The following is a 27,768-nucleotide window of genomic DNA, read 5'->3' as shown; positions in this document are numbered from 1 at the left end:
TGGCGATTTAAACCCAAGTTTCCCCACCTCTAGTCTAACTACTATATCAGACTAGCTCTGAATATGGAAATTCCATTAGCTATCATAGTTAAGAGTCATTTAGAGGTCAATCAATTGTCCATGAATTTGTCTGTTAAAAATGCCATTTCAGGGATAAAATATACAAGCAAGAATCTCTTCTGATGTATGTGATCTTGGGCTATACCATTTCAGACTCTTAAGCAGAGGTCTGGCTTCTTGAATGTTTCCCCACATGCTAAATTGGTATGTCCAGGAGACATTTTTGGTTGGGAATTTCTATATCATAATGGAGGTTGTGCAATATGAGCGCTGTAGCTGATGCTGTTTTATCAAATCTGGAATACTGATGATTTTATTGTATTATATTATTGTTGGTTATATATTTTTATGTGTATTGCTTATTGCTGTTATCCGCTCTGAGCCCACTTGCTAGGAGAGTGGACTACAAGTTCAATAAAGTAAATAATTAACTAAATAAATTTCTTTTCAATATGGACTGCAAGAGATACCCACTCATATGGAAGCCTGTTGTTCCAAAGTGAATTGGCTAACTATGGGAGCTTGGTGGCAAGTGGAAAGCACATTGAGCATGCTCAGAGACTGACTTAATTTTTTTAAATGTGTCCTAGGGCTAAGACAAGGTATTGGAATCTAAATCCAGAACGGCTAAACTTAGATTAGGTTGAGTTTAGATTAAACTCACCTCCTCTGCTACAGCTTTCCCAATGCTATTAATTTTCGTTCATGCCAAATAAGTCAATTTCACCATCTTGTCTCTTACCTCAATGTAAAGCGGCTTGGCAGCTTCGGATTCTCTTTCTCGTTCTTTGTGCTTCTGGATAGCCAGGGAAAGCTCTACTACAGGGATAAGCGGAAAGTAAGCAAAGCTCTGGTCTACGAGCTCTCATCTTTCAAAAGGCAGTGCCTTGTTGCTCCACCCAGTAGGAGGCGCCTAGGAGAATATAAATGTAAGGGTCTGGGCTGTGCTTACTATCAGAATGGACTTTTAAGTTGGTAGCCCAAGGGAAGCGGCGTTTCCAAGAGTGTTTCATCCACTGATACTGCGAAGCCATCTGCTGGTCCATCTCCTCCCTCTCTTCAGTAGTGGACTTTTCAGGGTACATGCCAAAGAGGAATTTCCAGGTGATCTTTCTCTCACTAGGCTGTGTGCCTGAGATTAATCCATCAATCAAAGGTTTATTACGGTCGCAAGACCAGCCAAGTTAAGTACAGATAAAAAGTGCAGTTTTTAAATACTTAAAATGGATAAATACATAAAAGATAAAATCATATATCTATCTATCTAACAGTAAAACTCACTCGCTTCATTAATTCATTTCCCAGCAATTGACGTTTCCTTCGTCAAGTGATTTCACTTTCTGAGTGCTATCACACAGAATTTTGCAACCGTGTAAGATACAGTTCTCTGGCTATCCTCTAAAAGATATACCCGAAGGGTTTCTGGACTAAAATCCATATAATGCTGTAATGGTTTAAATCTATAGAGTAGTGGCTCTCCGCCACAAATATAGTGCCTGAGATTAAAAAAAAGTTTTCCCTATCAGTCCTGGTAACTTTATTCAGCAATTTAATTGGGTTCTCATCCTGATGTGTAATGGTGTTACAAGGGGCAGAGCCAGGAGGGGAGACAGAACCAGAATTGGGATTGTGACCCAAACAAAGACGTGCCTGGAGCCCAAAGAGTGACAAGCAGCTGTGTGTGTGTAATCTGGAGCAAAAACAGGGCTGGTGGGGAAAGGGTTAAACACCGATACAATAAAATAAAATTAACAGCAAAAAACCCTTCAAGGCCAGGTATTAAAAACAGCTTAAAACAGCCTCAAATAATATTCATAAAACTGTCCTCAAGTTAGAAGTGGAATATAGAAATATCTAAAAGAAGATGGAACTGCTCAGTAAAAAGCCAGGCCAAAAAAGTGGTGAAGTTCCCTGACTCCACCATCATATATGGAAGCTGTCCATCACCAGCTCACTTAATTTGCAAAACCAGCAGCTTCTGGCAAAGAGGGGTCAGACAACTCACTCTCGGCACGGAAGGAATTGCAACAAGCCAAAAAGGAGCCACAACCAAAAAGGATGGTTGGGGGAACTGGCCCATCTTCTGGGTGATCTCTGATTAGAAACGGAGCACAACGCAAGACATGGGCTGATTCCGCACACATTGGATAATGCACTTTCAATGCACTTTAGCAGTAGTTCAGAAGTGGATTTTTTGTTTCATACATAAAAAAAATCAGTTCCAAATGGTCTCTAAAGAGGATTGGAAGTGCATTATCCAACGTGTGCAGAATCAGCAATGGTTTCATTAGTCGAGGGCAGCTCCTTGCTTGCAACTGGGAGAACTGACACAATTTTTGGAGGGGGCCCAGTACGCTCACCAGATTGGGAAGGATACCAGGACCCAGACTTTGCCATCACCCCTGGCATTGCCCATACGTAGACTGTTGATTGCTACCTTTCTCGTAGACCATCTTGCGCATACGGAAGACATCCATTCTCCCGTTGTCATCAAAGAGGCTGTAGATGGATGGAGATGAACTGTTCTTTGTTCCAGATGGAGTACAGAAGGCACCTTCTCCATCCTTATCTGGATTCTGCCAGCTTTCATCTTCCTGGTTCTTTTGGCAGCTTGTCAGGACAGTCATTCTGTGTTCACCCCGTCAAGCAAGAAAAAGAACAACATAAAAAGATCCTTAGAATTCAGTCCCATCCTCAGTTCGAGGGTCATGCTGGTCTCCATAACGGATGGAATTAAGACGAAGTACATATAAGAACGGAAACAAATTTTCATGCACATTTGAATTTAAGCTGGATTCATTCTCCAGTCTTCAGATCAAATGTTGATTTTACAACTTTGGTTTTGAAGAATGCTTTGATGTAAGTGGGTTTTTTTTTTAACCCTAAAACTTGCTAATCTAACAGAATCTATATGAGATAATGTTTTAAAAAATTGACAAGAAAAATGGACATTTGAAGTTTTCAACCAAATTTGAGTGAAGAATTTCTGTGGTTCTCTCCCCGCTCCCTCAGCTGGCCCAACTTCCTTTATTTATTTTGTATTTTTTTGCCTTATCCTTCATCCAACAACAAACAACAAACAACAATAACATTAGATTTATATACCACCCTTCAGGACAACTTAACACCCACTCAGAGTAGTTTACAAAGTACATTATTATTATCCCCACAACAAAACACCCTGTGAGGTGGGTGGGGCTGAGAGAGCTCTGGAAGAGCTATGACTGACCCAAGGTCACCCAGCTGGCTTCAAGTGGAGGAGCAGGGAATCAAATCTGGCTATCCAGATGGGAGTCCTGCCATTCTTAACCACTACACCAAATTGGCTTTCAGGGTGACATATTTCTCCCGCCTCCGTTTTACTCTTACAATAACCCTGTGAAGTAGGTTAGGCTGAGAGAGAATGATTAGCCCCAAATTACCCAGTGAGGTAGGCAGAGATTTAAACCTGGGTCTCCCAGAGCCTTCTTAGTTTGTAATCAGATGGGAGACCTCCAACAAAGACCAGGGTTGCGGAGGCAGGCAATGGCAAACCACCTCTGTCAATCTCTTGCCATGAAAACCCCACCAGGGGTCGCCATAAGTCAGCTATGACTTGACAGCACTCTCCACTCCCACATCCTAGTCCTACACAGTCTAACCATTAAACCACATTGGCTGGTTTTTAGCAAGTGTACCCCTGAGCCCAGTCCAAACCTATGGGATGCAATCCTTCTACTGCAGAGCCCAGTATGTAGACAGCTTAGTTTCCTTTGGTATAGTTCTGCTTGCAATCTGCTCAGCTGGGGAACGGCAGCAAGGAAGGAAGGGACTTAAGGAAGGAATTTAAGCTTGTTTCTTAGGTTGTAGCTGATCCTATTGCAGAAAACTGCCACTACCCATGAAGCAGACGTTAACCAAGGAAGGGAAATCACTCTCTCCCCTGTTCTTCCCGTACTCCTGTCCTTTCCTGTTCTTCCCGTACTCCTGTCCTTTCCTGTTCTTCCCGTACTCCTGTCCTTTCCTGTTCTTCCCGTACTCCTGCCCTTTCCTGTTCTTCCCGTACTCCTGTCCTTTCCTGTTCTTCCCGTACTCCTGCCCTTTCCTGTTCTTCCCGTACTCCTGTCCTTTCCTGTTCTTCCCGTACTCCTGTCCTTTCCTGTTCTTCCCGTACTCCTGTCCTTTCCTGTTCTTCCCGTACTCCTGTCCTTTCCTGCTTCTGCGTGGGCAATATCACCTTCCCCCTGCACCACTTGTGGCCACAGCTACGGTATGTGTCCCGAACCATCTGGGCATACAGCTTTGCACCTCCTACTGGCAAGCAGTGTCTCTGCTGGATGAAACCCAGAACAGGCAACTGTCTTCAATGAAGGCTGCTATTAAAAGCCTTCTTTGGCATGATATGGCAGGGAGCTGACATTTTGAACCATGTCTGGAGGACTTGCCGTACTCCATTTAATGAGGCCGTCTGGTTTCGCCATTACTGTGTACCAACCTTTGAAAGCGCTGCTTGATAAGATCACATTGGAACCATTACTTTTCTTGAGCGGAGGTTTCAAAAACATGAAACTGGGCTTCTTCGTACTTAGCTCCTCAATTTGTATCGTTTAGCATTTGGTGCTGAAATGCATTTGGAACATCTCCTGGCTCTCCCCAGGACTAGAAACTTACTTCAGAAGAATTAGGCTGGGCTTCTTAGAATTGCATTAACAACAGCAACAACAAAAACAACAGCAAAAACAACAGCAAAAACAACAACATTTGATTTATATACCGCCCTTTAGGACAACTTAATGCCCACTCAGAGCGGTTTACAAAGTATGTCATTATTATCCCCACAACAAAACACCCTGTGAGGTGGGTGAGGCTGAGAGATCTCCAGAGAGCTGTGACTAGTCCAAGGTCGCCCAGCTGGCTTCAAGTGGAGGAGTGGGGAATCAAACCCAGTTCTCCAGAAATAAAATATAACAGTTCATTTGTGTAATTATTCATGCACTCGGACTCTCTGTTGCTTGGCCCCCTCAACGACTCCCACCCTCTGTCTACTTTGATCCTTGCAGAAGTTCTTACCTGGTGCAGGATTGCAGCCATGGGATCAGGTTTTTCAACGGCCAAGTACTGGAGACCTGTTGGAGTAACCATTGGACTTGGTACTCGACGACTTGCACGACAAAGATGACGGTGTCCCTGTGAAGCAAAGGCAGTGAGTTGGAATATAAGGAAAACCCTGATGCACCTGACAGAGGGTCCTTCTAGTCTCCAGTATCATATATCTGCCCCAGAGTGGTCAGCCAGATGCATTGTGCTGCCCACCCAAAATCCTCCCTTACACTTTCTTCCTGCCTAAACAATTCAGAGCCTCCAAATCTGGTTGTTCCATCGAACCATTCAGGCTAATAGCCCTTTATAGACCTATCTTTCATGGATTTGTCAATCCCTCTTTGGTAGCCATCTAAGTTAGTAGCCCTCGCTACATCCTGTGCCGAGAAGTTCCACCGGTTATTTAAGCATGGTATGAAGAAGTACTTTCTTATGTCCATCCTGAACCTAAGTTTTTGCATGATGGACTTACTGGACCACTTGCAACCAGCTCTGCAGGAGCTGATATGCCAGAGGACACGTCTCTGCCCCCTTCATCCCCTGCCTCCTGGTGTTGTAGGCATGGGGGCTGCACAGGGACGTTGAAGGATATGGCTCAAGAAGATTCCATCGCTGTCTGCCTTCCTGCTTTGGGAACCTCGCCCAGCTGACGGTGCTGTGGAACTTTCAAGCTCTATGACCTCATAATGGTCCCATTCTGGACTGAGTTGCTTTTCTACTTCTCCTATCTGATATTGGTATGCCTGGCTTTCTTGTCCACCTGCGCAGCAGGGGGAATGTAAAAGTTGGTACACATCTGCACAAAGGTAGCCCAATAAGGGCTCACAAACTGGCTTAGAGGGCTGTGAAGGTCATTTTACTATTACAACTCAGGCATTAAAATTCAAACAGGACTACGCTAAGTGGAGTTACACCCTTCTATGTCCATTGAAGTATAACGTGAGCTTGTGACTCTCAAAAGTTCATACTCTGAAAGTCTAGTTGGTCTTTAAGGTGCTTCTGGACCCGATTCTTGCTCTTTTACTGAAGAACAACATAGTTGCCCACCTGAAACTACCTGCATAGGATGACTCAACTAGTCCTGGTTTTGTGGTTCTACCTGGATTGAGGGAACAATTTCAAGATGTGTCAGAGAGAGGGATACTTACTCGGAGCCGTGCCTTTGTTTTATCTGGAAAAATAGTTCTCTCTAGAAGTGTTTTTCTATCTATCCCTGCAATTGTACTCTTTCTCTTTCCGGAAGTTGGGATGCACCTTGTCACTTTGTGCTTTCTGCTCTGGGCTTTTCGGTCCCTTGTCTAATGTTTGGAAAGCCAACGCTAGTTAATTTAGCATTAGTCTTCCGTGCTGGGTTCATTAGCACTCCTTGCCTGAGGCAGGGATAGGAATGCTTCAATGAGTGCATGAAACATTTTCCAGCATGCAAATTGCTAGTACATCATTGTTCAGAGTGTACTCTGCATGTGTACGTACACTCACATCTAAATGAAAAGAAAAGGGTGGACATAGAAAAATACAGTGTGCATGGCTGGTGGAGGGGGTAAAAAGTGCTGTCATGTCGCAGCCGGCTTATGGTGACCCCAGAGGGTTTTCAAGAAATGAGACACACAGAGGGGTTTGCCATTGCCCACCTCTATGCACCAATCCCGGACTTCTTCGATGGTCTCCCCTCCAAGTACTGACCTTGCTTTTGCTTCTGAGGTCTGATGAGATCGGGCCAGCCTGGGCTATCCAGGTCAGGCAAGATAGACTATAAAAAAAATACAGAAAATGGATTAAAAGCTAAAGACGATAACATTAACAGCAGGTGATAGCGACAATAAGCATTGTAATGTACTACGATTCTGTTCCACTATAAAGGTGCCCTCCGGGGCTGTTCGTTCTATTACAGTTCTTCTAATCTTCTTTTAACGAAAAAACCCACAACCCTTGCCTTAGATAGTTTGTTGTTTGTATTCTTCGCATTGTTCCCTAATCCTGTAATCCTAGTCCTATTGCATTGTTCTTTGGTTGTTTTACACTGTTTGTTTAAATTTGTACTGTTTAAATTTGCATTGAGGCTCAAAGAGAAATGCAGAAGATAGAGAGAGAGAGAGAGAGAGAGAGAGAGAGAGAGGGCTCATTTTGAGGGGGAATGCGCAGGAACGCAGTTCCGGTAGTTCTCCAAAAAGGTCACATGTCAGGTGGCCCTGCCCACCTGATTTTTGGCCATTTGGGGCCCATTTCGGCCTGGATCGAGGCCGAAACGGCCCAATTCGGGCCAAAATGGCTAAGATCAAGCCCAAAACAGCCAGGATTGGTCTCGAAACGGCCAGGATCGGGCCTCTGATGGGTGGTGGATCACTCTTGTGCTCAGCAGCGGCCCAATCCTGACAATTTTGGGCCCCTTTCCGGCCATTTTCAGCCCCTTTTTGCCATTTTGGGTACAATTTCAGCCCTGAATGGCCAGGATTGGGTCCAAAACAGCCAGGATAGGTGATGTCAGGGGGCGGGGCATATGCAAATCAGTTATGCTAATGACACACTTCCAGTGATGGCAAGGAGCGTGGCATATGCAAATAAGTTGTGCTGATGAGTCATGCTAATTAATTTCTGCAGCTCTTTTTCTACGAAATGACCCCTGGGTGGGTGGGTGGATGGATGGATGGATGGATAGATAGATAGATAGATAGATAATAGTCTAGCTGTGCATCAAAATGAGGTGGTAATAAGATAGCCAAGCGCTTCTCGAGTAGAATGGACTATGCCACTTTATGCTGCAGGTGGCAGAATCACATTTTTTCAAAATTTTTCCACATTAGTAATTCCTGTAAATGTCCCATGGCAGGTGAAGGGCTAAGCTAGAACCTCCTCCCTTTAAAAAAATAATTGCAGGGAGTTTTTATGTGAGGGGAGCATTAAAGATGTGACGCTTTGCCACCTGCAGTCTGAATTGGTAGAGCCCACCCCCCCTGCTTTAGGAATCTACCACCTCATTTTGCCCCATGTGTAAACCACGCCCAAGCCCATGTAACAGATCTTCATATAAATCCTTCCCCTGTTCTCCCCCCATGTTTTCTCTCTGGGCATCAGATTTGGGATTGTAAGCGCCTCCCTGCTGGAGCCCTCTTGCAATTTCTCGGCAAAAGGCCACACACATCGGCGCTATCCAAATCACCCTCGCCAGCATCAAGACCATCTATAAATCCAATCATATTTTTCCTGTTATCATAAAGGGCATTCCGTTTCCTTCTGTCGAGGTTTTGGCACGGATCCGCTGGCAGCGTATTTGCGTCTGGTTTTTAATTGGCTCCTCCTTTGCTTTCAAACCTCATGCACATATTTTTTCCCCCATCCCTATGGTGCATCTCTCTCTCTCTTTTTATTTTATAACCTTTTTATTACTTTCCATTTATAATCAATTATTTCAAAACCTCTTTAAAGTAATAACCTCTCTTTGGCCATCTTGTGGCTGCTTTCCCTGTTAGTCAAATGTATCAGGAGCTCTCATGCGCAAAACGAGGCTAAAAAGGGAAGCATTTGGACAGACTGGTGCTATATATTGACTGGCAGGACAGTGGCTTCCTAGCTCATAAATCTGACTGTGGATTGGTTCACACACAGTCTGTGGAACTGAACGGTACAGATCTGCCGGGAACGTCTCTCTCTTCCAGAGTAGGTGATATGTTTGCATGCTCTCCTATGGAGGTGTGGAGGCGCTACCACAGGTGGAAGAGTTAACCCTAGCCTTGGTAGATTTCTTTTGGCCGGGAAAGTTTAGGAGGGGAGATATTCAAACCGGCAGCAGGCATCTGCAGTTGGAAAAATGCTGTACAGTTAAAGTTTTAGCGCTTGATTTTGCTGATTGTATAAGCTGACCCAGAAATGGTGTCAAGAGGAGAAAATTCTACAGTGTATATATCCCTGTAGTGGATTTGCCATGTCTTCCTACTCTGAAACCAGAGAGAGGATATAGGGGTGTGGTGTTGGGCAGAGTGACACTAGTTCTTTCCTGTCCATTCTCTGTGGGGCTTCCAATGATGTCACTTCCCGTTTAAACCAGCAGTGGCAGTCTGAGTGAGGCCAATTCTTTAGGAATCAAATCAAAATACAATGTTTTTGCTATGTCTGGGGCCAATTCCTGAACATTGGCTTTCTTTCTTTCTTTCTTTCTTTCTTTCTTTCTTTCTTTCTTTCTTTCTTTCTTTCTTTCTTTCTTTCTTTCTTTCTTTCTTTCTTTCTTTCTCTCTCTAGTCCGCCTTTCTCACTGAGACTCAAGGCAGATTACATAGTGTGAGATTAGTACAATCAGTGGCAAGGACAAGGGCAGGCATTTCCATACAGTGTCAAGAACATTTCCATAAACAATGTTAAGGGGTAAAAGAATATAAGTTGACAAAGATATAGTATTAGCAAGGGTCTAGTATGGGGTTGAGACCCTGTCACTTCCAGTTTGAACCAGAAGTGATGTCATTGGAAGCCCTGCAGAGCACATATGCACCAATTTGTCATGTGTTCCAACTAGCCTCTTCATACCTCTCCCCTCTCCCCAGTTGGCCAGGTGAGCGGTGGCAGTGAAGGACAGCAAGTGTGCTCGGGGGTGCCACAACGTGGAGCAAGAACAGAAAATGATGAAGGAATATAGCAAATGTCATGGATGAGAGCAGTTGGGGGTGATAATTATGGAGACTGACCAGTGTTGGAGGCAGCACCAAGGCTGGGAAAACCTCATCCTGCCAGACAGACAGCCAGGAGCGAAAATACAGGATGTCTATGATATGCTAGCACCGCACTGTTGTCTAAGAGCCAAGCTACAAGTGACGCCTGACACAGGTTGGACGCTTGTCGGCTTCCCTCAAGTTTGGATGGGAAATGTAGGCATCCTGGTCTTGCAGCTTGGCTCTCTGACTGCTGTCCAACGGACTTTTCAACTGTCACTTGTCCAACATTCCGCTAAGCGGCCTACATTTCCCATCAAAACTTGAGGGAAGCTGACAAGTGTCCAATCTGTGCCTTTTGTCACTTGTAGCTCGGCTCTAAGTAGGTGCTGGCAGGCTAGTGCTGCCAGAACCCAAGAACCAGATTGGACCTTCTTACACATGTGGAAAGTAAAAGTGAAAAGGAGCTGTTCCTTCTATGTGTGGGCGTGTGATAGGTGTGTGTGTGTTACCATGAGAAGAATAGCATCCTCTTCTACATCCATTCATCTGAATCTTTTCAACAGGCCCAATTGCTGTCAGTGCTAAGCGAGATTAGTAATCCTCCTCTGCTCCATTTCTTTTTTTAGCACAGACTGTGTTTCAGTAATATGCACACTCCTTAGCGTTCGCTCATAGGACAAAGCTCGTATTTTGTTTTGGAGATAAAAAATTGCCTTGATTCTTTCCTGTGACTCGTATTACCAAAACAGCTCCTGTTTGATGTTCCTCCTGGCCTTCAAAATGGTGACAGGTAAGAGAAAGGAAGTGGTGGTGGCAGAGAATAAAGGGAAAGCCCCAAAGCTCTTGAGAAAGGCCCAGTGAATTTTCCTAAACAAAACAGCTTCCTCCCAAGATTATGAGGAGGGCTGGGCTGTGCTTGCTTGCTAGAGGGCTGTTCACCTGAGCTGAAAATGAACGTGGCCTGTCAGCAGGCTTATTGTAGCAAGATGGATACTTACCAACCTCCAGGTGGGGCTTAATTCTCCCAGAAGTTTTAGGTTTGTTTAAAATTGCCCTGCTAACGTTCTCTATTGTTTCTGTTTCCCTCCCGATTTGCATAGAGCCTTTTCTCTGGCCAGATTTAATGTTCTTCCTTCAGTCATTTTATCTGGTAGATTCCATGGGATTCCTTATTCTAGCAGGTGTTGTCCCTGTTCGATGGACTGTGTTGAAACTGTTTCCCACGTCCTTCTCCCGTGTCCTTTTTATTTGGCGCCATGGCAGGATCTTCTACATCCTATATTAGCCCAACTTTCAGAGTTTTCTGATGATCTGAAGGTTCATTTCCTGCTTGACAACCCAGATGTGGAAACAACTGAAATAATAGCACAGTTTCTCCACAGTGTTATGGCTATATGCCTTGACAAGTAATATCCGATATTAGGTTTTTCTACATTGTTGTTCTGCTCTTATCTGTACTTTTGATCTTACTCCGTATGGACTCGTTTCTGTTTCTAAAATTTTCTTAATCTGACTGACTGCTTACTATATTATATAGTAGGTAAAGGTAAAGGTTGTCCCCTGTGCAAGCACCGAGTCATTACTGACCCGTGGGGGGACGTCGCACCATGATGTTTTCTTGGCAGACTTTTTACGGGGTGGTTTGCCATTGCCTTCCCCAGTCATCACACTTTACCCCCAGGAAACTGGGTACTCATTTTACCGACCTTGGAAGGATGGAAGGCTGAGCCAACCTTGAGTCGGCTACTTGAATCTGGCTTCCGCTGGGATCGAACTCAGGTCCTGACTGAGCAGAGCTTGGGCTGCAGTACTGCCGCTTACTACTCTGCGCCATGGGTCTCTCAATATTATATAGTAATATAGTAAATAAAGGCTTGTTTGGAAAATTTCTGTTTCCCTGACTGTCTTAACTGTTGTTCATTATTGCTCGGCTGTTGATTATATCATATTTTAACTCACCTTGGATCTCAGTGAGAAATTCAGAATAACAACAACAACAAACAACAACAACTGAATTCCAGACAGCAAAGATTAATTTTCCTGGAGGAAATAGCAAATTGGGAGAGCAACTTCTACGGCATTATACCCCCCTCAGAGTCCCTTTCCCTCCCCAAACTCCACTCTCCTCAGGTACGGCCCCCAAACCTCCAGGAAGATCCCAAGGCAGAGTTGGCAACCCTATCTGTTGGGAACTGGCGCAGAAGCATCACAGCCAATTCCTAGACCTTTTCTTGAAATGCCTTATGAGAGAAAGAGGCAGGGTGGGGCACAGGAGAAGCCAAAGATGCCTTTCCTCTCGTCACCTCAGACCGCTAACCTTGAATTTTGTGCACAAACAAAAACATTCTCAGACATCCAGCCACACTGATTCCTGGATTCCAGTGCTGGGATCCAGCCCTGAAAACCTGCCATTCAGGAAACGGAAGGGTTAATTTGAAAAATGCCCCCCCTCTTTTGTTAGAGGAGCCCAGAGCAATGCTAATTGTGCTAATTAATATGGAGCAGATGAAGCAGGAAGTGGGTGGAGGCGATGGGGGAATATCTCGGCAGACAGAGGCGGCAGGATTTATGGGGGAGGAAAGACTCAGGTTCCCTTGCTGTGCAGCCGTGGGGTACCAGAGCTGCCATGTGGAGTGCAATTTAAAGACATTTTCCAAGGGTGGGCATAAGGAGGGGAGGGGTTGGCAGCAGAGCTAGATTGCCTGTGATAGCAGTTTTTCTGCCTCCGTTCATGAAACACTGGGGATCCTCCATGAGAAGCTTAGTTATAGCGGAAAACTCCCTGAGAAGAAAGGTTGACCACTGCTAGAGAGGTTCCCAACGTTCAGCTGTAGAGGAATGTGGTGTGTGTTCTTCTGGGCCTCCAGAACGGCAACTATAAATTGATTACAGGCTGTAGCTCAGTGGTAGAGCTTCTGCTTGGCATGCAGAGGGTTGCCAGTTCAATCCCACTGCCAGTCAAATAGGCATGACTAAGAACCGAACTACACGAGATGAATGCCACACGAATGCCACATGAATGGACTTAACACGTCTCCCCATTGCTTTCCTGTACACTCGCTAGCGTGTCCAGACTGCACTTGATCCCGTGTCCGTGCTGGCATGGGTTTCTTCTGCGGTCCTCCAAGATGCGGGAATGGTATCCTATCATGCACCACCAGTTTGTGCATGCTTTAAACCGTCCCCTGTAACCATTCCCTGTCTCCTATTTCCTTTCTGTGTGGGAAGAGAGAAGCGGAAACATAACAGAATCGCCACTCTGCAATGTGGTCCCCGGATGATGTGGTCCCCAGACACTCATCAATACTACATGTAAACTGCTTTTTTGCCAACACATGCACAGAGCAGAACCATGGACACCAGTTCACCGGGGGTAAAAGAGTCATGGGAAGGTAAGGAAAAATAACGAATCTGGCTACTCACATAGACTCGTGTAATTCGTCTCGTCTAGTTCGGCTCTTAGTTATGGACAGCATCATACATTCATGTGAGGATGCGCCATTATAATATGCCTTCCCCATGTATAGAGGTTCTACAAGAAGACAGACAGGGATTCCTGGACACAGAAGTGTGTCTTCCAAGTAGTCTGTTTAAAAACCATTGGCCTGAGATATGAGGGAAAGAGCAGCCTGTGCCCATGTCTTAACTTCTGGTCTCTGGAACATGCCCCCCTCCTAGAGTGGCCAGCTCCAGGTTGGGAAATTCCTGGAGATTTGGGGGGTGGAGCATGGAAAAAGTGGGGTTTGGGGAGGGGAGAGACTTCAGCAAGGTATAATATCATAGTGTCCACCTTCCAAACTATCCATTTTCTCCAGGGGAATTGATCTCTGTGACCTAGAGATCAGCTGTAATTCTGGGAGATCCCCAGTCACCTCCTGGAGGCTGGCAACCCTACCCCTTCCCCTCATAAGAGTCAAAACACTTTAAAATGAGGGAGACCCTATTTCTATGAACCATGCTCCTTTGCATTTTAACACCAGTGAAACACACACACCGATTTTCTCTCCAACTTTCTCCAAAACTTCATCTTCAAAACGGCATTATGGTGATCTTTTATTAATTTTACAGGAAGTGGGCACCAGTAAAATAAGTGACTGCCTCTTCTGTAACATCTTCACTCCCTTTTTCTTGCATCAAAGTTCAGAGAACCCTAACTCTGCTTTTTCTTTCAATGAATGAAAGAAATGGTTGCTGCTGATAATTTTCATGTCACTCCTCGTGGGGAGAGGAATGGGAATTGGAGCCGTTTTAATGTTTCCAACGATTCCCAGTCGCTCAAGGCTGTCTTCCCTGCATTGCCTGCCTGTGATGCATGCATCCTTATGCGCACCTCCTGCTTTATGGGTTGTGATTCTCCTCCTCATGTGGGAACTTGGGCAGCTGCAGCCCACACCCCAATGCATGGGCATATCTCATCAGACCCCCCCCCCCACTCTGCAGGAAATGTGATCCCTAGGGGGTTTATATTGCAGCAGCTGGAAAATCATAAAGTTACATTCCACCTGCCTCACTGATCCCTCGTCTGGAACATGGGTGGGCTTTCTTGGAGGGGGGGAGCAGAGGCTAGCACCTGTCACCACCTAATATCAGCCAAATCTAAACCGCCATGCTCAGATTCCAATACTCTGGGCATGTACATGGTGCTGGGTTACTGTGGCTTTAGCTCCTACCTGGAAATGTGATCTAATGAGATCAGAACCCTGAGCCAAACCGTGAAAGTGTGTAGCATGGAAATCTGGTTGGTCTTTAAGGTGCTATTGGATCTGAATCTTGCCCTTCTGTTTTTAAATTGAGGCTATATGGCGATCGGACAGCAATGCTGATTCTGTGAACCTGGGCAGATCATAAGAGGGAGGGCAGGAAGGGTTACACCAGTGCTTAGTTCTCGTGGCCCCTTTCTACACGCCCAGGGTAACGCCGATCGCCACCTTGGGGTCAGGAAGCAATTTTCCCCAGGCCAGTTTGGCTAAGGATCCTGACAGTGTTTTGCCATCTTCTGGGCATGGAGCAGGGGTCACTGGGTGTGTGTTTGTGGTGGTGGCGGCGGGGAAAGTAGTTGTGAATTTCCTGCATTGTGCAGGGGGTTGGACTAGATGACCCTGGAAGTCCCTTCCAACCCTATAAATCTATTATTCTATGATTTTTCTGAGCTGAACTAAAACTCTTGGGATTTCTTCCCAGAGCTCCATAGGCGTCTCGTTCCAATCTGGAACCACATGCCTGTCTCTGTGACGATTTGAATTTTTAAAGAAATACATGCATGTATAGGAAACATAATTAATACTACATCATTGTATATAAGCTACAGCTCTTTCACATTGCCTGTTGGGCCTGTCATACTTTCACTAAATTAGTGCTGGTTTTCGTAACACTTAGAGCGTGCTGTTTTGTAGGTATCTTCCTTGTCCCTCCAGTCAACAAAAATAGAATTAATCTTTTTGCAAGTAAGTACCCAAACATTACGAGAATTTTGTAGTAATTCATGGGTCTGCTACTAGCCTACCGTAACCTCAGTTCTGGTTAACTGTGCTACACTAAGTGGGCTTGCACCCTTCTAAGTCCCTTGACAGTTCATGATTTTTTCTTTAATAAAAGAAACCATGACTTTTGTGGACTTGGAGTAGCTGTGTTCAAGAGACTACACTATTAAAAGGGGATCACTCTTTAGTGGTGACTTTCCTGTACCAATTTCAGACCTTTTAAGGCCACTGAAGCCTCTTAAAAACATGAAACCCGGTAAAATGAGAGATGGGGGGGGGCATTATCTCACTGCCTCCTCCCTCCTCGCCTCGGCAGCAGCTAAAAGATCAATGCAGTGCCTCGGAAAGCTTCGAGATAAAATTATCAGGACTGAGTGCCAAACTACAGATTTCCACAGGGTCTGGGCTGGCTTATTCGGTGTTTGCCTAAATTCGCTGTTTGTCTAAATTAAGAAAGCATTTTTGTCGTTGTTTACTACTAGTGCTATATATTTCTGCACCCTTGAAATATATTTTCCCTCATTTCTGTAAAACAAAGGTTCGCACTTTGTTTTCATTTTTGTTTGTTAACCTGCAGTTGCTTCTCTCTTTCATTCCATCATTGTTCGCAGTCTCTCTATTTTTCTGTGCTGACACAAAGACCTTACTTGCCATCCTTATGTAGGCCACAGGGGGGCCTCCTTGCGCTGCCTAATTTTGAAGCTTTCCCCGTTACCTAAGGTACTCACCTGAGAATTGGTCTCTGGCTGATAGAAAAATCAGTGCAAGTACATATGGAGAGAGAACAGATTTGCTGCTAATTTCTATCATGCTATGAACCCATCCTTTGCAAAACACTGCCGTCTCCCTAGCTTCCAGACAGGAGTTGAATACATTGGCTAATGGATTTCTTAAACTGCCTTAATGTTCTAGGATCAGGATTGTGGTCAGTGCGGTAGAGTCAGAGACCAGTATAGAAATGTAAAAGTAGGTGATGTGTGTGTGTTGGAGGCAAAGTGGATTACACAGGTCTTGCACGGAAAGCACTTCCATTGTAGCATTTAGCATGGGGTGTTCATATTCAGTTGTAGACCACAGTATGTGATGAGCTTTCTATGTTTTTTTTTAAATGCATGTGTGTGAGTAGCTTTGGCTTCCCAGCACATGCAAATTATAAATGCTGCACTTCTTAAGATGCTTGTATTACATGTTACAGTTTACATGTGTATTCCATGACAGTTTTCATTGCCTTAATTCTGCCTTAGTTTTATAGAGCATTAATAAAGAAAAGAGGACCTTTGAGTATGTGTAGAATATGTTTCCCCTTGAGGGAGCCACAACAGACCGCTCCAAAATCTGAGGTAGAAGGCAGGGCATTAGGGTCACGTGTGTGTTTTCCTAACTGGGTACAACCCTGGTCTCTCTCCCATTCTATGATTCTTGGCTGATATTTCTACAAAAGCAAGTCTATTTATTGTGCCAGTTCTTGTGATCAATTACATCCTCTTCAGATGTTCTCAATTTTATAAATGTTGCCATATCGTAAGACATAGAAAACACAGAGACATAGAGCTGTAAGGAACACCAAGGGCCATCTAGTCCAGCCCTTGCACAATGCAGGGAATTCACAGCTCCCCCCGCCCCCACTCATTATGCATGAATCTCAGCAGGATTTTGTCTTTGAAGTGGGAAAATTCTAAAGTTTGTTCTTACAGCAACATAAAGAGAGAACTTCTTAACATAAGAAGCAGCATAAAGAGCGTACTTCTTAACATAAGAAGATCTCTGCTCTGTTAGAACAGTGGTCCACATTAGTTCAACATCCTGTTTCATACAGTGGACAGCCAGTTGTCCTGGAGGGCCAAACAAACATTGCATAGAGGCTCTTCTGCCCACTGAATGGTTTTCAGCGACTGGAGATTTAACTCCCCTCTTGGTATGGCCCCTAAGCAAATCTAAAGCTTGAGAAAGGAAATTGGAAGTACATGAGGTTGTGGCTGAGTGGCAGAGCTGCTGCTTTGCAGGCAGAACGTCGCGGGCTCAATCCTTGGCAGCTCCAGTCAAAAGACAAAGTAAAAGACCTCCGCTGGAAACCCTGAAGAGCTGATGGAAGCCAGAGAAGACAACAATGAACTTGACAGACCAGAGGTCTGACTTGGCATAAGGTAACTTCATGTGGATATATTGTTTGGGGAGGGTCCATGGCTCAGTGGTAGATCCTCTGTTGCAGAATGTTCCAGATCCAGTCCTTGGCACCTCTGGTAGAAGGGATCAAGTAGGAGGGGATACGAAAGCTGCTTGAAGCTGCTGCCCTTGGGAGACAAACTGTGAAATCCTAAGCAGAGTTACTCCAGTCTAAGAGCTGAACTAGACGAGACGAATTATACGAGGCTATGCAAGTGTCTAGAAGCATGTCTGTTTCTACCTGCCCATATCCATTTTGCCCCAGGTGAACACGTCCTGCAGCCCTATGCACCAGTTACCCGATGCATGTATCGGGTATCTGGTGTAGTCACGGTTGCATGTGTCCATGGTCATAACCAGCGAGTCACCATTGCAGAGTGTCGATTTTGGGTGGCTTCCGCTTCCTTCTTCCCTCTTTTTGTCCTTAGATCTGGTTTACACCCAAACTGTTTTGCTTTTAATTTGGCATGTTTTAAATTCACCCATTTTCTAGTTGACGTTGATGACGCCTGTCTACTCCTCCTTCCAACACCCTCCCCTCTCCTTAACTTCCTCCACCTCCTCTCCATGCAGCGTCTTTGGTTGGGCATAGGAGGTGGGAAGAAAAATTGTGGCAACACGATTAAGCATCTGAGCAAAAGTTCAGAAACATGCCTGATACATGAACCTGAAAAGGATGGGGTGGGGGTGGGGGGTACCCCATTCTCCAGTTCGGTTCAGCAATACAGAGCAAATTGGGTAAAATTTGGCCTTAGTTTAGGATTTCACTCAAATTGTCTGACTCAGCATAAAACAGCTTCATGTGGCCTCAGTGGCCAGTTGTTCCAACCTCTGCTTGTTCCCTTCCTTCATCCTTTAGCAGGGTACATTGAAGGCTTGATATTCCACACCTGAACAAAAAAAGATCAAAATTCTGCACCAAGGTACCCCTTGTTTCTGCAATAAGACCAGCTGGATTCTGCAAGCAGCCAATCATGCATATTAAAGGACTTCTCATGCATTTCACAGTTTATTCTGCTTTTGCTAGGGTAAGAGCTGAAGGTGCGTGACGCAGCAACAAAGCTTAAGGGGAGCTGAATCGTGACCTCAGGGCAATCCTACCTCAGCTCCCTTGATTTCCATGATTGACAAAGAGCAGAATAGAAGCACAATGAATAAAAATAACTCTGCGTTTGCTAGTTTGCAGATGGGAAGGAGCTATGCAGAGCACTCAAGCCCTGCCTTCTGTGTGGGAACTAAACGTTTTTGGCTTCTGAGGTGTTGGAGTGGGGGGCGGATTTCCCACACGCTTATTTATTTTTATTTTATTTATTTTAATCACTTCATTTATACCCTTCCTTTCCCTCAGCTGGGAACTCACAGCCGCTCACATCATTTTCCTCACCTCCATTTTATCCTCATGACAACCCTGCGAGGTAGGTCTGTCTGAAAGTGTGTGACTGGCCCAAGGCCACCCAGCAAACTTCCACGGCAGAGCGGGGATTCAAACTTGGGTCTCCCAGATCCTAGCCTGACCCCATAACCATTACCCCACGCTGGCTCTCATACATTTCTTTGCAATCACAAGGACTAGAAACTTGTTCTAGCTTAGAAGCTTGTTCTTTCCCCCTAAATGACAGGGAAGATTCTTAGAACTCTGCAGCCCCTGCCCCGTTTTGCAGCTCTTCGGCAGAGACTTTCGGTATTCTTAGAGAGCCCTAAGACATCCCTCTGCCTCACACCTGGCAACAGCAGGCTGTCTCAGCGGGCCCACCTACCTTGCTTCGCTCTGACAGATGCAGGTGTGTGATGGAATCTCCCCGGGCTGACGGCAGAGGGAGAAGCGCCTCAGCAGGTGATTCCCCCTGTTTAATTTCATGGCGTTTAATGAGCTTGGCATTAGACGCAGCTCATCCATCGGGCACTGATTGCTCCCCAACTGCTAATGATCTGCTCTCATTCACTGGAACGTTCACCAAGAGGAGGAGGGAGCCTTGTTTGTAACAGCTCACCGTGGGACACTGTTGCTGCTGCCAGCAGCTGCCTGCCGCCTGCGGTTGAGGCTGTGATTTGCCTTGAAACTCTCAGTACGCCTGGGGAGCTGGTTGGGGTAGGGAAGGAGATGGAGAACAGATAAGGAGAGGCTGTATGGCATGCACAGGGCTTTCATGGGAGCTCAGATTGTTACAGGATTTTACCAAGGCATAGGTAAGGAAATCATTGTTCAAGATTTCCTATTCCTTGGCTCCATCATCAACCAAAAGGGAGACTGCAATGAAGAAATCAGAAGAAGACTGAGGGCCAAGCTACAAGGGACGAATGACACTTGAACGGCAAGTGGATCGAGTGGAGAGCAAGTGGAGGGCAAGTGAACAGGGAGGAATACACTTGCCGTTCAAGTGTCATTCATTACTTGTAGTTTGGCCCTGAGTCTTGGAAGAGGAGTTGTGAGGGAGCTAGAGAAGATCCTTAAAGACGTCTCTCTGGGAACCAAAATCAAGAGAATCCAAACTATGGTATTCCCCATTGCCATGTATGGATGTGAAAGTTGGACAGGGAAGAAAGCTAAAAGGAAGAAAATTGATTCATTGGAAATGTGGTGCTGGAGGAGAGTTTTGCAGACACTGTGGACAGCCAGAAAGACAAATAAGTGGGTACTAGATCAAATCAATTCTGAATTCTCCCTAGAAGCTAAAATGACAAAACTGAGGCTATTGTACTTTGGTTACACGAGAAGTCAAGATTCTCTGGAAAAGTTAATAATGCTAGGAAAAGTGGAAGGCAGTAGGAAAAGAGGAAAACCTAAAATGAGATGGCTTGACTCAATCAAAGAAGCCACGTCCTCCAGTTTGCAGGATCTGAGCAAGTCTGTTAATGATAGGATGTTTTGGAGGTCTTTCCTTCATAGGGTCGCCATAGGCTGGAGGTGACTTGATGGCACGTAACACACACAGAGGGGGCTTTGCGAAAAAGGATAACAGTGCAGCATCAAACACCCTTCTAACCGCATTGACTTCAACTGACTTAGAAGAAGTTAGCTCCACACAGGATTGCAGCGTTAGTGGCATTCATGGAGGGTGGGTTATTTTAGCCATCAGGTAGGGATTGACTACTGAATGTTGGGTTAGGTCAGGGATAGGGAACTCCCAGTATGGTGAATACAATACAGCAGTTCTTTCGCTCTACCAAAAAAAGCAGGGGTGTAATGCATCTCAAGCCCTGACCTGGATAATCCAGGTGAGCCTGATCTTGTCAGCTCTCAGAAGCTAAGCAGGTTTGGCCTGGGTTAGTAATTGGATGGGAGACCTCCAAGAAGACCAGGGTTGCAGAGGCAGACAGTGGCAAACCACCTCTGTTAGCCTCTTGCCATGAAAACCCTACTAGGGGTCGCCATAAGTCAGCTATGACTTGAGGGCACTCTCCACCACCAGTGGAGCTTAGATCATGCCAGGGAGGAAGAAGAGATGAGTGGAAGGTTGCCAGAGGGTCCCAAGGGTTCCTGAGAGCCACCATGAGCTCACAAACATTTCATCAGCCCCTCTATATGACCCTGATTCAAACCAAGTATCATAACAAAACAAATCACTTGGCTTCCTGAAACCATAAATAGAATAATTATTGTTCATGAGCCCCGTGGTGCAGAGTGGTAAGCGGCAGTACTGCAGACCAAGCTCTCCTCACGACCTGAGTTTGATCCCGGCGGAAGCTGGGTTCAGGTAACCGGCTCAAGGTTGACTGAGGGCCAAGCTACAAGTGACAAATGACACTTGAACGGCAAGTGGATTGAGTGGAGGGCAAGTGAACAGGGAGAAATACACTTGCTGTTCAAGTGTCATTCGTCATGTGTAGCTTGGCCCTCAGCCTTCCATCCTTCCAAGGTCGGTAAAATGAGTACCCAGTTTCCTGGGGGTAAAGTGTAGATGACTGGGGAAGGCAATGGCAAACCACCTTGTAAAAAGTCTGCCAAGAAAACGTTGTGATGTGATGTCAGTAATGGGTCAGTAATGACTTGGTGCTTGCACAGGGGACCACCTTTACCTTTACCTTTTTACAAGGCAAGAAACAGTAAAGGGAAAGGATTATTAAAGAATAGATTTTACTTAACTCACAATTAACACCATGCAAATTGCAATCGGATACAGTGCCAAAAAATAAAATAAAACGAGCAAGCAGAATCAGAAAGACTCTATACTAGTTGAGGGACCCAGCCAGAATACTGAAGAGTGCTATCAATTAAGACAGATGAGATACAAGTTACCTGGGAATAAGCCTCATTGAATGAAGTGAGACATCAGGCTGTCTCCAAAAGTACTCGGCTGAAAAATATACTTTAGAACATTTCTACTCACCCAAAAGAAAAAGCAAGCCCGCAACAACGTAAAGATGTTTAATCAAGGAAGAAAATTGGGAAGATGTGAAAAGTCGGTCGTATCCTCTGTGGAGAAGAAGCACATTAGCTGAGTTTCCCAGATGATGGTGTTAACGGCGTTACTTTTTTTATGATGGCAGAAGAGGGAACCTTTTCTGGGAGGCTGTTGCAGTAAATGAACATGGCAACCCGCTACTGTCGATTTTCACACCTGCATAGTCAGTTTGTGTCAAGATTTTACTCGGGCTTAGCTCAAGAGTTTGTTTTCAGCACAGCCTGATTGCTGAGAGAAAAATACTTCTGGGCATGCACAGAATGCCTTCCCCTCAGCAGGGGAAAACTGCAGTCTCCATTCTTCTTATGCCCTTTAAGAATCCAGAATAAGTTGTAGAATTTTGAACCTCTCTGAAAATGCGTGTAAGGTAAACTACATGCTCTGTAACTTTCATAAGAAACCGAAGGTCTGTCTAGTCTAACATCCTATTTGCCAAACTGGCCCGCCCGATACTTCTGGAAATCAAACCAGGAGGAAATAAAGGCAACAGCCACACAATTAGAGAGGCCCCAACAACTGGCATTTAGATGTAGACTGCCTCTCAACATGGAGGTTCTAGCTAACTAGCATAGCTAGTGGCCGCTGATGGAGCTGTCCACCTGCATGAATCTAATTCCCTGTTTTTGGAACTGGCGGATGACACCTCTTACAGTAGCTTATTCAAAAAATTAATCACGCTGCATGTGATTTTGTACTTCCTTTTGGCCATTCTGAACCTTTTGCCAATCAATCACCATGGATGAACTATAGCAGTGAGGTAGAAAGAATTCTCCGTTGTCTTCACATCTTCATTTGTTTATAAGCCTTTATAGTTAAATGGCCTATCTATTTTTTATAAGCCATCATAACTGAAGCAGCGGCAACATCAGCCCTGCACAGGGGCACACGCACAAGTTAAGCTCGCCCCATGCTTCCCCCATGACCCCCTCCGTTCCCTGGTTTGGGCTCAAGGGGACCTGGCAAACAGGTAGGTGGGACCACATGGGTAGGGGACAAGAAGGGGAGACTGGGGCATAGGGTGGCCCCTGAGCATTCTCTACCCAGCCCCCCCCAAAAAACCTGGAACCAGACTTGCCCCCCATGTATCTGCTAGGTATGGCACAGCACTGGGACATCAGCAATGAGGGGAGACTGCCTCTGAATATATGCAGACTGACTTTCCCTCACTGTGTGTTTACTTCCACAAGTATATATGTCATATAACTATCCTGAGGGAATCAGAATCAGATAATACTTATATTATTCTTTATAAAAACAATGAGTCACGTTCCTGCACAGAGGGTGCTCAAGGCAAATAGCAAGCAATTAAGATAAAAACGTAATTAATAAAGCAGCCTTACAAAATCACTAGCTATATTAAAGCATAAAAAAAGTTAATTCATTCATGAAAAACTTGGCAAAATAAGTGGGGTTTTCACTCATGATCTAATTTCCATTACGGCTGAGACCTGGGGGTTGGGACGTTGCCTTCTTTTCCAAATGAGTGAAAAAAAGGTACTGAAAAGGCCCCATTTGTTATGTTCATTGGGATAATGAAAATAAATGGGACTATCAATGACTGTACAAAATCCTTTGTTGCCACGATTTCCCTGGTACCTGCCACGTGCCTGCCAGTCTATGGTCAAACTACATGTTATGTTAACATGGGTCCAACAACCTATTGCCGACAGCACCATTGTATAGGAGAATTTAGCCATTTTTAAATTAACATGAATCCTTGTGACATGTAGCAACGTGCAGTCTTGTGTCCCCCCCCCACACCCTGTGCCTTTTCTAGCGCTGAAACAGCCCCCTCCATGACTGTTTTCAGCACTGGTTATGGGCCCTTGTGGCAATTTTTAAACTGCTAAATTCTCCTCTAAAATGGCAGTGAGAGGCGGTGGAGGGGGGACTCGGTACTAACCAGGAGGAAGCTTGTGCACATGCTCCTGGCGCTGGCATGATGACATCACTTTCAGAAGTGACATCATCATACGGGTGACGGCCATGCTCTTGTGCTTTGCATGGGGACAATGCAGTCTGTTGAGGGCCAGTTTGGGGCCCTGTGAAGTGCAGGAGCGCATGTCCATTGTTGGCGCAATGAGGAAGTGGTCCACTAGCACTTTAGAGACCACCTAGATTTCCAGGATATAAACTTTTGCGAGTCAGAGAGTCTGACAAATGCGCTTAGGCTCTCAAAAGCTCATACTCTGGAAATCTAGTCGGTCCGTAAGGTGCTACTGGAGCCAAATCTTGCTCTTTGGAGTGGGAAGTGCTTCAGAGGAGGAAGTGTGTGTAGAGCACCCACAAACGTTGTGTTTGTGTGGGGGGGGGGGCGCCCATCATTTTGTCCTCTCTTCACAGCCCTGCCTGTTCATCAACAAAGGGCCAAACTACTAGTGACGAATGACACAGGTTGGACACTTGTCAGCTTCCCTCAAGTTTTGATGGGAAATGTAGGCAGCTTGGCAGCATGTTGGACAAGTGACAGTTGAAAAGTCCATTGGACAGCAGTCGGAGAGCCAAGCTGCAAGACCAGGACGCCTACATTTCCCATCAAAACTTGAGGGAAGCTAAGTGTCCAACCTGTGTCATTCGTCACTTGTAGCTTGGCCCTATAGTCCTGCCCTGTTCTGGGTTTATTATTATTTTTTTTTGGATCAAGCTAAATTGTGATGTTGGCTGAGTGAAATAGAACATTAGCAACTGGATCTTAAATGTGTTGAGAAATTGTAGCTCCATGAAAGATACCACCTGATTGGAATGAAAGAAGATTCCAAGAGTAACTGAGGAATCTCATCTGACGCAATTTTTCTTAGATATAAGTCCACTGGGACTTATCCCCCCATTATGTGTGCACAGGATTGCAGGCGAAGATCTGGAATCTGTTAACATTCCCTGGCTTGAGCGGAAGGACGCTATTTGCATACTTGACAAAAGGAAATGAGTGCGTGAATTTTCCCAGCTCAGAGTGCGCAATGGCTCCATATGGGCACTAGAGGACACTGAAGCGCTTCACCTTGAAACTCTTGGCCTTTGGCTGAGCTGGCAGACTCCAAAAATGTCTAATAAATATTAAAAGAATGGCACTAGGCCTATAATATGCTTATTAGTGGATACAACAGGCAAAATTTAGAGAATGCATCACAACTTACAGGGGGGTAAGACTACGTTGTCTGGGTGTGTGAGTGCTAGTTGGCGAACCTGAGGCAGTGGGTTCACTGGTTCGCTACTGGAACAGGGAATAAGGTTTTAGCTGGAGAGGTGTTTTAGCTGCTGCATGAAAGGCAGGCATGCAGCGAATGAACCTTGCTCCATCACGAGGGTGCAGTGGTGGGAAAGGATTTGCAAAGTGATCCTGAAAGTCCTGAAAGGGAAGAAAAGAGGAGTGGGTATAGCCTAGGGTTGCCATCTCCAAGTTGGGAAATTCCTGGAGATCTGGGGGGTGAAACCTGCAGAAACCTGGAGAAAATGGGGTTTGGAGAGGGAAAGGACTTCAGCATGGTATAATTCCATAAAGCCCACCCCCAAAAGTAGGCATTTTCTCCAGGTGAACTGATCTCTGTGGCCTGGAGACCAGCTGTAATTCCGGGAGATCTCCAGCCACTACCTGGAGGCTGGCAACCCTAGTATAGCCTCCTCCCTTGTATCCTAAAGAAAGGTCTTCCCTTTGGGGGGGGGGCGACTTTCGAAGTAGTTTGCTGTGCTGTGCTTTTTGGATCCACTTAGTGGGCGATGCTTACCTCTGTGCTGTGAAGAGTTTCTCCAGATAATTTCTGCACATCGAAGTGCTGCTATTAAATGCAGCCCTGAGCAGACAGGGACAGTTACCCTCTGCTATCCCATTTGGATGTAGTCACGTTAATGTTTAAGAGAAAAACATTTGTTAAGGGGGACAACTAACATCCACTATACAATCCCGGCCCATTGATAAACAACCTGAGTTAAAAACTGACTGTAGAGAATACTGGAAGGATGTCTACGTCTTGCAGGATATGGTTTCTAAAAAGAGAAGCTCCAGGAATCATAAAGCTTTCCCTCAAAGGCGCTTGCTCTTCCTTGCTGGCTGGAGATCTCCTGGAATTATGACAGATCTCCAGGCAAGAGAGCGGCTACAGAAAGTAGATTCTATGGCGTTATACCCTACTGAGGTCTCTCCCCAAACTCTGCCCTCTCCAGGCTCCACTCTCCAAATCTCCAGGAATTTCAGAACCAGGAGCTGGCAACCCTAGCTGGCAGTGAGTTTTTCAACAGCAATAATAAAACATTCTCTGTATGCTCAGAGGATCTTTCACTGTTATTGCTTCACATAGCCCAGACCCGAGACCTAACATTCAGTGCCAGTTGCCAACAGGCCTGGAGAAAAATGTCTTAGTAGAGGCTTAATGGGATGTTATTAACTAGATGCTATTTACTTTCATGTCATGAAAAACTTCCACTGCCCATTTCCACATATTTAAGAGGCAGAACATTTTTCACCAGGCAACTGTTGGCAAATGTATTCAGTATGGTTTCAAGAGCTTGCTCTTCTTCCTCTTTCCAGCTCAAATTAAGCCTTGATTTGACATAAAAGGAGAAAGGCATTGCAGATAAATTGGACGTGGAGATTTAAAGTGAAAACTTCCTTTGATCCCAGTACAAAAAGGCTTTCTCTCATTTGCTTTAAATCTTCCTTAAAGCCTGCCTTTTTAAATGAAGGCTTTGGTGTAATGCCTTATCTCCAGCCAAAATAAGGGAGGCCTTTGTTTCTGTTTACGTATTAAGAAACTTAAACCCCATCTTTCCATTTCCCTTTTTTTCAAAATGACTCATATCAAAATTAAAGGCACGTAATGTAATGCAATTGACTCAACTAACATATAGCACCAACAACTGTTGCTTTAAAAAAACGATGGGAAAAGCATAGCTGTGGCGTGATTTTATTTCTGTATGTGAAAAATTATAGAAGTAACATTAACTTTAGAGAGCCAATATGGTGCAGTGTTTAAAATGTTGGACTCAGATCTGAAAGGCCCAGGTTCGAATCCCCACTCTACCATGTAAGATCACTGGGTGATCTTGGGCTGGTCACAGTCTCTCAATCCTAATCTACTCTGCAGGGTTGTTGTGAAGATAAACCGGAGTAATGCAGGCATAAATGAAGAAAATGAATAAAACCTCAACCCAAATGAGAACAAACAGAACGATCGAAGGCAACCATAAAGACTCCAGGTAGACTTTTGGAGGAAGAGATATTCTGCTGCTACTGAGAAACCTTATGCTTGGTCAGTGATCTTCTCACATCTATTGGCAAGGGATATCCACTGAACGGCCTCTGCAGAAGAAGTTCTTCAGATATCCTGGGCCCAGTCCTTTAACAGTGCAATCCTAAATGGAATTGCATCTTTCTAAGCCCGCTGATGTCAATGGACTAACAACTCTATTTAGAATTATACTGCAAGAGCTATGTAGCTAAAAATCAGAACTGGTGCGGTGAAACAGATTGGAAACCCTCGTCGTTCTATCTGTACGGGGTAATACGGACAGTTCGATATATCCCTTTCAATAGGATCTCTAGTGCAGTTTCCAAAAGGTCTTCAGAGGCAGCCCCAGACAGAATGTACTACAGCAATCAAGTCTTTTCGCATGTCGTCTCATCCAACTCTTTCATTTTTACCTACCTTGTATTAAATGGATGAAAATGGTAATATTGCAACTGAACTGGAAGCTCTTCCAATTAGGCGGGAGAGAAATTCACACAGAAGTGGCTAGGAAAAATAACTTTTGATGTCACTTTACAAAAGAGGCTAGAATAGAGGCAAGTTTCCTTATCATTAAGAATGGAGCTGGTCTACACATGCAGGGATTTTTTTCAGCAGGAACGTGGTGGAACGGAGTTCTGGCACCTCTTAAAAATGATCACATGGCTGGTGACAATCTAAACTCCCCTCTGTCCGGAGATCAGGGGGCAGGGCCACCGGCCAT

The sequence above is a fragment of the Eublepharis macularius genome, chromosome 19, assembly GCF_028583425.1.
Source record: "Eublepharis macularius isolate TG4126 chromosome 19, MPM_Emac_v1.0, whole genome shotgun sequence".
Lineage (NCBI taxonomy): Eukaryota > Metazoa > Chordata > Lepidosauria > Squamata > Eublepharidae > Eublepharis > Eublepharis macularius.
The sequence above is the reverse complement of the archived record's forward strand: the minus strand, read 5'-3'. Positions refer to the sequence as shown.